The following is a 12538-nucleotide window of genomic DNA, read 5'->3' on the forward strand; positions in this document are numbered from 1 at the left end:
GTTAGGATCCAGATGAGGTCAATATTTTATTATTGGTTGAAATGTTTGGTAAGTCTTTCAGGATAAAAATCACCCCCCCCTTTCTCTTTTTTCTTGCATTTTTTTGCTTGTTGAAAGAACCGGGTTCTATGATTACTTTTTAAAAGACTTTATCTGATTTGTTTATTTAAATTTGTCGGGGTAACGTTGGATAATAACATTATATAATTTTCAGGTGTATAGGATTATAATTCAACATCTGTGTATTTTATTGCATGCTCTCCACCTGAAGTCATTTGAGACCATTATTACCATGTTACCATCACCAGTTCTTTCACTGATGACAGCAGATCAGGATTTATACAATAGGAAAAGTTCCTTAACTACCTGCGAGATTAGTTGAGCCCCTTAATAACCTCTCTTAACTGCCTATAACCCTGTTCGCACTTGCACCAATCATTCCTTTCTCTGCTACTCTCTGAGGAAACTTGTCTCTTCCCCCTCTTATTTCAGGCTAATTCTTTCATCAGTGCCCTAGGTCCCTCTCCATGTGCCTCCTTCGTTAAATGCCCTCCATGTTTTATCCTCCCCCTCTTGGGTCTTTAGCCTCTCCCTGACTCTTCCTCTCAGGATATAAACTCATTCAAAGCTCTCTCGACTATACAAACAAAAGAAATGACCAACTAACACTCCCCATCCCCCCACACACATACTCTAAAACCTTTCTCAGCCTGTGTCTCATTATAATTTTGGCAACACCCCTCACCTTCTTTCAAAACCAAATAATCTAAAAGATTCTCTACATTCATTTCCGCCGCCCCCACTCCCCCTTTCAACTTCTCTTTACTCACTAACTCATTACCTGGCTTCACTTTCTGTCAGTCCTCAGAAATAGTGCTTTGTCCTGGCTGGCATAGCTCAGTGGGTTGAGCATGGGCTGTGAACCAAAGTGTCACAGGTTAGATTCCCAGTCAGGGTACATGCCTGGGTTGCAGGCCATGACCCCCAGCAACTGCACATTGATGTCTCTCTCTCTCTCTTTCTCTCTCCCTTCCCTCTCTAAAAATAAATAAATAAAATCTTTAAAAAATAAAAAATAAAAAAGAAATAGTGCTTTGCTTTTCAAGGTCCCTAAAAACTCCTTCTGGCAAAATGCAATGGACTTTGCCTGAGTCTTCATCTTATTTGATATTTCTGCAGCATTTTATAGTGCTAGCCACTGGCTGCTTCTTGAAACATTTTTTAGCTGCCATGAAATGGTCTCTCTTGGTTTTTCTTCTACCTCTCCAACTTTTCAATTCTTTTGAAGGGTTTTTCCCCCTCCACCTGTCCGTAAACGTAAGCATCTCATGAGTTCTACATACTCTTCCTGGACAATGAGGACTCCCAAATATGTTTCTCTGCTGCTGAAATCTCTCTGAGATCTGGACCTATGTGACCAACTATCTATGGGACAAACTCTCTGATGCCCCTTAGATGACTCAAAGCTTAAACTTCATCCATTATCTTCCCACTTAAACTTCCTCTGCTTCTGATTTTATGCATCATCTGTCTTTGTGAATGATATCACTACCTACTTGTTGGGAACTGCCCTGCCAGGTTTCAGGAGCTGTAACCACCCCCCATGGCTACAGCTGAATGAGTGACCTTCAGACCATAAGCCACTAAGGAGACAAAGCTTATCTTCCTGGCAGGGGTGCCACCTCTGCTCCTTTTACTTCACTCTGCCTGGCCCCCAATGCTTGATTGGTTAGCCAATGACAACGGGTAAGATTCCTCAAGGCAGGGACAACCTAAGACAGGCACGATCACAGGGGGCCCCAGGGAAGGACATGGGGGCTACAGAAAAGGGGTGATGGACCCTTGACCCTTGGCTTTGACATAGCCTAAGTCCTCATTCTGTCTTTGAGAATTCTAATCTCCTGGATGCCTTACTTTCCCTGCCTGACTTAAGCCTGAAACAATGACAGAGGGCTGTGCAGCCCTGTGCTAGAAAGGGCGGGTTCCCCGGGCGATCAGGCCTAAGAAAGAATATGTAAAATCCTGTGAAACCTGCTTTGTTTAGAATGCTCTCAATTAAATGATAAAGGTCCAAGCAGGAAGTGAGTTTGTTCCTCAAAATTTTATGGCCATTTGACTATCTGACCATGACTCAAAATAGGCCCTCAGAGTTCTTTGTATGTTATCTGTTGTTTGTTCCTTACTGCCAGATAATGATTAATTAGCTTTACATATACACCCTGTATTCCTATGCAACTTGAATCCAATAAAAGCCTCTCAAGGCAAGGGTTGGGGAACTCTCCTCTAGAGAGGGTGGCCGAGGCACTCCAAAGCTTGCTATCCCCTTGAGAGAGAAGTCGAACTGTCCCTTTTTCCACTGGACTTGGTAGTACTTGTGAATTTATTTTGTCTCAACCATAACACCGCAGACACTGGGGGCCCGTGTCTGCGTCACCTACTGAATTGTTCAAGACAGAAATTTGATAATCATCCTCGATTATTTCCTCTAGCTCACTGTCTTTTTTCTTCCCATTTCCAATAAAGTACTGACTGATATTAATGTTAATATTACTCACTTTTCATGTTCTCTACTTGGAAGCTCCTTGATGTTTTACGTAGATTATTGCATTAGCCATAATGGGTCATTCTGCCTCTTGTCTGGGGCCCTCCAATCTGCTTCCTACACTACTTCTTACACGATCTGTTCCTAAGAGAAAGTGTTACTGCTGTGGGTGAAATCTTTCAGTGGTTTTTCATTACTCCTGGAAAAGAGGGAAGCTTGGTAACATAGCCTATAAAGCCCTTTATGACTTGATTAGATGTTACGTCTTCATCCCCTTCTTCTATCACTCCTCATCTCATACCCTACACTTCAGCTTCCTGCATTTTGAAAAAGGGTCTATTTTCTCACCTCTAGGTTCCTGCCCATGCTGTCCACTCTGATTAGAATGCCCCTCCTTCTCTTTGTTTAACTCAAGCTTCCAGCCTCAGGTCAGGGGTCACCCTTTCGTTTCTGACTTTGAGCCGAAATCAGGTACCCTTGCTATCTGTCTGTCTCAATGACGCCTCTTGGTAGGCTCACACTCTACCCTGTCCTTCATGTACTGATTGGAGATAAGCCAGAGATCCTGGACAGTGCTCCCGTAAGTAGCTCCCCAAGCCGTGGTCAGTTCCAGCTGGAGAGGATCACCTCTTCTTCATTTTGCAGATAAAGATTTGTCTGTTTGCTGCATGCTTTTTTGAGGAAGGGTATCTAAACTCCCTGTTTGAGGAATTCAAATCTATTTACCAAGAACCTGTCTTGGGCAAGGCTCTTTGTTAGACGTCTCCAGGGTTTATAGATATTACTCTCTCAGGTTGCTTAGTCAGGTAGTAGATATAAAATATCCACTTAAATAGGGAGAATACTGTGAGCAGGGAGGTACAGATAAAGTACTGTCGGATGTCAGGAGAGAGTGTGATACAGGAGAGAATGTGCTAAAGGGCCCTGAGGTCTCTAGGGGTCAAGGAAAGCCCTGTCGAGGTGATGATTGAGGTGAGCCTTGAACACAACGGGCAGGAAACAAACATGGACAGAAGAGCATTTGGGTCAGAGTAGCCAGTGAGAGGAAAGGCAGAGATTATTTTGAACTTTAAACCATCAGCATAATTTGCTATGTCTCTGTCTGAGAGTTAGCAGGCCCTTTTATGGTTTATTTTTTGGTAATTGTAGAAATTGTATAGCCCTGAATCATAGATCTTCAGCAACTGAAAAATATTTATATAGCATAGATATACTGTTCTGTAGCATCATTTACTTTGGCTGTCTGCTTTTTCCTAATGTTTAGAGAGGCAAAAGTTTGGCAGCATTTGTCTATTCGATTAAGAGTTATTGATCTTTGCCAAGGCCTGGGTGTATAATGGCCTTTACAAAGATAAGACAAAATCACTGCTTCCAAGAAATCACAGAGTTGTGGATGTGGTTAGTGATAGAAAGGTCATCAGATGGTTAAAAAACAACAGGGCAATAAATTCTGTGGCACAGATTATGAATAAGTTGCTATAGGAACTGAGCCAAGAGAGCCCCGAACTCTGACGTGGGGACATGAGAAACCGCCAGAGAACGTGTGGAAGTGATAAAGTAGGCAAGGGTGAGAAGGTGTCTCAGAGCCACAATATGTGAGAGGCGAATGGGAGGTGAGAAAATGAACCCAGGGTGCATAGCTTTTTGTGTTTTGCAATTTTATAACAGGGTTTCACCGATGTTTTTCCCTGACCCATTTGTTTGTAAAAGAAGAGGAGAAATAGAAGAAGTAGGAAAACTGGAACCAGGCGGCGGAGAAAGGAGAAGCCTGGCTCCGCAGATGTGACTCTGCCTTTTATGTGCTGCGTCACTGAGGGGAGTCACTCAGTTGAGAGCGTCTGTGGCTTTGGGCAAGGGCCATGCAGTCGTCAAAGGCTCTCCCAGCTTAAATGATTAACCAGTTTTCCGTGATTTCTTCTCTGTAAGGAAGCTGGACATATGTGTTCTGACAGTCTCTAGATCAAGCTCTTTGGTTCGACATTTGCTTAGAAACAACACAATCTGTTTTCAGACATTTTTTCCCCAGGACTGAGCAGGGCTAGGTTTTTTATCTATCAACCATGGCTGTTCATAAGCCGTTTTCCTTAGAGGGAGAGAGTAAAGGATTGATTTTTTTTCTTTTAACATTCTAACACCTTTCCTTTACTCAATATCAGTATTGCTCATGAACTACATAATATTGTGATAAGAATTTAAATTACTCATTGACATTATCATGGGGCTATTTTGAAAACATTATCTCATGTTCATTTCCTAGAATATCATCAAGTCTCCACAATATCAGCTCCTTAAAAGAGCATGCTGTTTTTGTTCCCACTGAAGCCAAAATATTGTTGTGGATTTTGTCTTCAGTACTACCAACTTCCTTCTCTGATTCTGTGGTCAAAAGCATAGCTTTCAGCAAACTTTTTACCATAGCAGGCACTGATATAGTTTGTGGAATTTGGCTATTTTCAGTAATTTGCTTATCTTTACTCTTTTGGTAGATTATCTGCATTGTACATTACCTATGGCATGGCATTCATAGTGATAAATTTCTTTCATCATTAACCGTGGTTTAGTCATTTCTTCCCCCACTCCCACCTTCTAGCCAGTCATCTTGTGCTCAGTCAAGAGAACTAATTATTCCTGAGCTTAGACAAAGCATCATTTCACAGCTGAATTCACCATGAATCAGCATCGTATCTGTTCCCGAAGGTGGAAAAAGAGCTTACATATTATCTGAGGGTTTAGTTTTACTTGTTTTCATTAATGTGGAAAAGTGGTTGTCCAATTATCAGAGACACTTCTCTTGTCTGATCTTGATTCCTTATTCCTGAGACCAGGAAGGATTCTTTCTAAAAACTTTAACGAGTGCCAGTTTTCTTTGTCTTTCCTGATATATTAATATTTTCGTGCATTCAGTTATTCAAAAACATTTAATTCTTTTTCTGTATTGCTCTTTACATAGCTATATACAAAGCTAATTTAGGCAACATTTTAAAGTTTTTTTAAAAAATTGATTTTAGAGAGAGAGAGAGGAAGAGGGGAAGAGAGAGATACACATAGATTTGTTGTTCCACTCTGCATTCTTTAGTTGCTTCTTTTATGTGCCCTGACCAGGGATCCAGCCCGCAACCTTGGTGTATCAGGATGCCGCTCCAACAGCTGAGCTACCCAGCCAGCTGTAGGCAGCCTTCTTAAGTAAGCATAAAGTAATAATAGTTGAGGAGAAAGGGAGTTATCAGTGTTTTGTGAAATCCCAAGGCAGGAGCACATACAATAAGAAGATTTGGAGCTCCTGGGAGGCCCAGGGGCTTGATGTCTTAGATTTCAATCATCAGAACTAGTGGGGGAAAAAGAAACAAGAACTGTGTCAGCAACAGTCTTGTCTCCACTGCATGAGTCATAAACATCAGAATAGGCAACAGCTTCAGCCAGACACATTGGAAAAGAGTTTGTTAACGGGGAAAATATGGGATGACTGTATCACATACATCAGCTTGATTCCCAGAACTGAGTCTTTTAGGCTTGCTGATTCCTTTCTGAGTGAATTAATACATGAGTAAATATGTTAGGATGTTGCTAGAGCCTTATTAGCCAGCAAGCAGGACTCTTTGCAAGGCAGACTGAGACTGAGACCAGCTAGATAATGAATTTACTTATAGGATCATGTATGAGGCTTTTAAAGAGAGAATTCAGCAATAAACCATTCTGTAACTCTGTAATAAAAGGTCTGTAACTACTGACCTTTTTAACTATAGCCTCTCTTCCTGTATTTTTTAGGGATAACACCTGCTATGTAGTGATCAAGATTTTGCTTACCATTTGATATAACACTTTTTAAAAGCATCTTTGCATATCAGGCAGTGCTTTTAAAGCTTATGAGAAGATAGTGCCTTGGATTCACCATTTCTTAGTTATTTTTCAGATCATCTTCTGGGTAGAAGTGGGGTAGGAATAAATACAGAGATTTTTCATTGAATACTGCCTTGTTTTTAGATAAGTTTTTTTTTTCTGAAGATTTTACTTATTTTCAGAGAGAGAAGAAGGGAGGGAGAAAAGAGGGAGAAAAACATCAATGTGTGGTTGCCTCTCATGTGCCCCCACTCAGGTACCCAGCCTGTGACCCAGGCACGTGCCCTGACTGGAAATCAAACTGACGACGTTTGGTTCACAGGGTGATGCTCAATCCACTGAGCCACACCAGCCAGGGCTATGTAGTTTTTAATATTTATTAGATTGTATTTGCTAGTTTGGGAGGCAAGAGTATTCTTTGAAATCTTCTTTACTGTAGGTTATTTTACTTGCCGTTTTCTGGGTCTAGAGGGTACAAAAGGATTGACAAAATAGGTAAGTAGCAATAAATGTGATTTTGGTATGAGGAACAAAAATAAAATTTCCTCCTATTTCTCCTAAGTTATTTTGGCTGGACTAACAGCCAAACTAACATGAGACAGATTAACAGCAGAGAATAACCAAATTTATTATGTATGTACAGATTAACAGCAGAAAATAAACAAATTTATTACATATGTACTTGAAGGAGACTGACGTTTTGCTGCCTTAAGACCGCCTTTGGGATATTGGTTTTAAGCTGGTTATTAAATGAAAGACTCAGAAAGAACGTTCAACTCTCCCTCTTTTCTGCCCAAGAGGTTCAGGTAGGAAGACCTGCTACAGGAGAGAAATCTCAGCATATTCACCTCAGCCTGTGGGTTCAGTAAGGTAGAAAGGAAAGTTCCGGCCTGTTCACTAGGTCGCCCTCCTGTGTCCCATTGTTTCTGGGTGGCCTAGCCAGGGTTTGCCTGTCCTGTGTCCTGCTCTTCCTCAACTACCTGTGAATTACCTACGTCCTTTGAAATCTCAGACCCCTGACCCTTTCTCCTTTGTCCATAATGCGTTTTGGGGGTCTCATAGCCTATGACACTTGCGCTCCCCCAACCCCATCCCATCCTGCATGTACATCTGCAATAAACCTGGGACATTTTCTCCTGTTAATCGATCTCTGTGAATTTGATTGTTATCCCAGCTAGAAGAACTTAGCAGGTGGGAGGAACAGTATTGTTTAGGCCCCACCTACATAATGGGAGTTCCATAAGAACGTGGGACTTGAGGACAAATGGGCAGTTAGGGCTTATATGACATCTTGAACTAAGGCGAGGGGGTGGGGTTGTGGTTTGGGACTTCAAAGGACAGGAAGGTGATTCACATGGAGATGGAAAAGCCAATGTTTGGCCACCTCTATTCAAAGCTGATTTCAGAGTAACACACATGCTGAGACTTGCCGCTTGCTGCTGCTTAATAACTGGTAGCCTCAGTATCTCCATCTGAATAATGGCTCTGAGAAGACTTAGCCCATAGGGCTGTTTTGAGAGTAAAATAATTTATATAAAAGACCCTGCTACAATACGAGGCAGGTGATAGGCAGATAATATGATTCAAAAAATGTTGGTTGAATCTGGATCATCAGCCTCACACAGTACTGGGTTAGTCTTTTCATGTCCACACTCATGGCAGGTTTAGGAGGAGCAAGCAGTTGTCTCCGTTGTACGATTTAACGGCAGCTTCCCTCCCCCAGTCTCTTTTCACCTAGGCCTGCCAAGCTGCACGTCTGAGATAAGTTTTTGCAGCTGTAGGCAGAGCTCCATTAAATGTAAATGCTCCCCAGTTCAGGAGTAGTGGATGTGGGTGTGTGTGGTCATAGAGACTGTGGATTGCATACACTTAGCTATTATAACTAGCGGCCTTTTGCCTGCAGTCCCACAACCTATCCCTTTAAAGGTTACTTACCCCCATACTTTGCACCCTCAACCAGATAGCTGAGACACTTGAGACAACTAGTTCCCTGAGTATAATTAAATATAACCCCAGTTACCTCCAAGGCTCAGGGAGGCAAATGAAGAAAAGCCTTGCTACTTCTGTGTTTGGGAAGCATCTAGCTTTTCTTTCAGAAAGGTGCTGGGGAAGTATGTCTTTATCTTCCTTACTTTACATTCTTGCTAGTTTTCCCCAGGTGTTCCCTTTCACCATATCCCTGCTATGACACACATTAGCAGCTATTCCTTAGTGTTCCGAAGGCGTCGTGAGGCTCCCAGGGTCTGATGGAGAAGCAGCTTCATTCTGCTACTTCTTTAGGTGTTGGGTTGCCCAGCACGTCACACTGAGAAGAATTTGAAGGCCTACCAGGCTGGGTATAGGGTGCTAATCCTGGGCCTAGTAAATATAAGTACTTGTTTAAAATTGATTTGGGAATGAGGAAAGGGAAATACATTTGCCTGTGTTTGAACCTGAATTTAGTTTTGATAATGTTAGCAACTAGAGGTCAGAGGTCATTATTTTTACTGGATGTGACTAGAAATTGACCAGAGGGCATTTACTTGCTCCTAAGAAGGGCCTGATGGTGAGAACCAGAGCTATAGGCAGAGATGCCTATAATTAGTTGTTTAGGGTAGTGTACTTAAATATTTCTTGATTATAAGTCATTCTCTAGAAGATTCCTTAGTGTTAAAAGCCCTAGGTTGGTGTACCAGTTGGATGGATTACCCCAAACTCCAAGATCGTAAGTGAAGGCTGGCAGGGACCTTAGAGGTCACACAGTACCTCTTTCTCGCAGCTGAGGATTCTGCACCCAAAAGAGTCAAGACTTATCTGATGGCACAAAACTTGTAATCTGCCTGGGACTACAATCTACTCTTTAGCCTCGGACCCGGCCCTGAGCTCTGAGCTCAGGTCTTTACAGCACTTACTGTCCGCAGGAGGTGCCCTGCCCCCTCTTGCCCATCCAGGGAAGGGAAAGGCCAGACAGAGCAGAGAGGGGGAGAGCTGGAATTACAAACTTGCACTCAAAAGAAGATCAGGCATATTTGTAGTGCTCTTCCTTTTCTCATTCTTACCTTAGTGACGCCCACAAATAGATTCTCGGCTGAAATGATCCCTGATGAATAAAGCAAAGTTCTTACATGTAGGTAGAGTCTAGCAAAAAAGTCTTTTTATTCATCATTTACATTCTTATTAAGTTGCTTGGCTCCTTAAACATAGGTGCCAATATTCCCTTATGTAAGGATCTAAGCAGAACATATTTATCATATTAGAACATAATTAGGTTATTTTTCATGTGTGATTTTAACTTAATATCTAGAGTTAATTTTAATTAGGTATTTTGGTTAGGATAGTCAAATGGAGATAACTTCTTTTTGTTCTCTGCTTTTGTACTGTGGCTAATGACCTTCTAGCATAGGGATTCTTAACCTGTCATTCCACATCAGCACACTCCGCTTAGCTTCTAGGCTTCGCCAGGGCAGTGACTCTCAAGGGAAGAAGGTGGTGCACACCCAGAGGTGGATCTGAACCTGACTCATAAGGGACTGGATAGCAGAGGGCCTATGTAGTTTGGAAAAGCAACTCTCAAAGAGTTTCTGACATCCCTTAGTGGGAGGGGTGTTACGTCCCAGCTCTGAGAGTCCTTAAATTATTGGTTTCTATCTCAGGGTCATGGCCTAAATTAGGATTGCCAAGAGTGTAAAAGAGTTGTCCCCAAACTCCTGGTCAATGGAAGACGTTATGGAGGCTTTATGAGCTGGAACGATAGCGTGTGTGTGTAGGGGGAGGGTTAGAAAGGGAATACTCAAAAGTGGCTGTGGACTCCAAGGGCCACTCTCACAGTTAATGCTGCTCCAGGGGCGAAGGGAGTTTGCCTCCCTTGATTGTGAGTCTCCGTGCTTTGTCCGCTGATCACCGGGCTCCAGAAGCACTTTGTGTCATATCTGCATAGGTAGCTCTTGTCTGGTTGCTTAAGGGTTGAGGGGTCAGGTTAGAAAGAAAGAAACAGATTAATCCAACATCCTAAAGATTAACAGGTGGTTTTATATTTTGATTATCAGTGTTACATGCAAATTTCATCTGTTGCTAAAAGACAGTAGACCCTCTCCATCTGCGGTTCCACATGTAGATTCAATCAATTGACTGCAGGTCTAAAATACTCATTAAAAAGTTACATTGTTGCTGATGTGTACTATGTAGTTAGGCTTAGGAAGCATGCTTGTGTCTGTACTGAACATGTACAGACTTTTTTCCTTGTCATCGTTTCCTAAACAATATAGTATAACAACTATTTACTTAGCATTTACATTGTATTAGGTATTATAAATAATCTAGAGATTACTGGATTTTGGGAGGATGTGTGTAGATCATATGGAAATACTATGATCTTTTACATAAGGGACTTGAGCATCCGTGGATTTTGGTTTCTGCGTGGGGTCCTATAACCCATTTCCTGTGGATACCAAGGGATGACTAACTACAATAAAGTGTCGGTGTAGGTTCATCAGCTGCTACAAACAGACCCAATCTAGTGCCAGTGTTGATAATGGGTGAGGCTGTATGTGTGTGAGACAGGGAGTGTCTGGGAAATCTCTGTATGTTTCTTTTCAATTTGCTGTGAACCTAAAACTGCTCTAAAAAGTGGACGTCTATTTAAAAAAAATTAGTGCACCTTCTTCTAGATACCTTTTCACACTAAGTGTTCTATAACTTCATAGATATTTATAATGAGAAAGAGGCGGGACCTCTGTGCTGGAAGGAGCATGCTGGCACATTTTTCTCTTTCTTTCCTAGTCTGCCCACCACCTCCTACTTCTCTACAGAGCTGCTGGCTTTGAAATCTGTTGTCCTCTCTCTGAGGTTCACTTATGCTCAGTAGAATGCCTGGCATGTAGCAGATGGTCAATCCATTTTATTGGCTGTCTGAATAAAGGAAGGAATGAATGACCCTGGCTTGGGAGTTGTGACTTTGTGTGACATTAACTTCCATTCCAAACTCAAGGGACATTTTTTATGTGTGAGGGACTCTTGGGCAGTTTAGGTATTTTCAACCTTATACATATTTGTCAGGGGTCAAGATGATTCCTATTTTTAGAATAGGATGTTATAAATAGAAAATGATTTTTGAGATCATCTTATCAAGTACTGGCATTTCTTAAATGAGATTTCATGTGTCTGTGTTTCTTTGTGTTTGAGGAAACAGGCCAAGAGAGGTTCACTGACGTGTTCCAAGGAGCAAGGCGAGCAGAGGGCAAAGCTGGCGTTTTGAAGCCCAGTTCTTCTGTTTGCACTAGTACATTCATGACATGGTTATTGTCAGAGAAAGCCTGACTCAGGGAGGCGTTCTAGGAGGTGACAAATACCAGATTGGTGGTGCCTTTCTTCCACAGCACAGATGGTAAACACAAAACCCCCAGGCCTAATCCGGCCCTCTACCTTGTTTTATCCCGCCCAGCACCTTGTTTCTACCTGGCGGCAGTGCTGAGCTCTCACTTAACTGTTAAGGAGTGGCTACATTTATGCAGTCCTAAAGTTACATTCAGGCCTTTGAAGACAACTATGAGGCTAATATGGCCCCCGTGAAAAGAGTTTGACATCCCTGTTCTATAGGAACATGGATATAACTTGTAACTTTTCTTGATCATTAAGCTAATTTCTCCTATGGAGAATGTTTTCACATCTAAGGAGGGCTACATGCCTCATTTTTGACCCTGAGGTGAAGGCTTTTTTATAAAAATTTTATTTAGTTTTAGAGAAAGGGAAGGGAGGGAGAAAGAGAGGGAGAGAAACATTGATGTGTGGGAAAAACATTGACCCATTGCTTCTCACACGCCCCCAACTGGGGACCTGGCCTGCGACCCAGGCACATGCCCTGGCTGGGAATGGAACAGGCAACTTTTGGGTTTTTGGGAGAACGCCTAACCCATTGAGCCACAACAGTCAGGGCTGAGCTGAAGTTTCTAATGAACTTCTAAAACACACACACACACACACACACACACACACGCACACACACACACACACGTTTTTCACTTGCTGATATCAGGGATTTCTGAACATGATCTTGCGTAAATTCAGATTCCTGTTGAGAGAAGAAAATTTAATAAATTGGGTCTTGCTGATAACCTATCAAACATTAAGTTTTATGTGCGCCCAGATCAAAATGAAGTGTGAGTGCAAACACTTACCTCAGAC

Source organism: Phyllostomus hastatus, unplaced genomic scaffold, assembly GCF_019186645.2.
Source record: "Phyllostomus hastatus isolate PE091 unplaced genomic scaffold, TTU_PhHast_1.1 phas_scaffold_93, whole genome shotgun sequence".
Taxonomy (NCBI): Eukaryota; Metazoa; Chordata; class Mammalia; order Chiroptera; family Phyllostomidae; genus Phyllostomus; species Phyllostomus hastatus.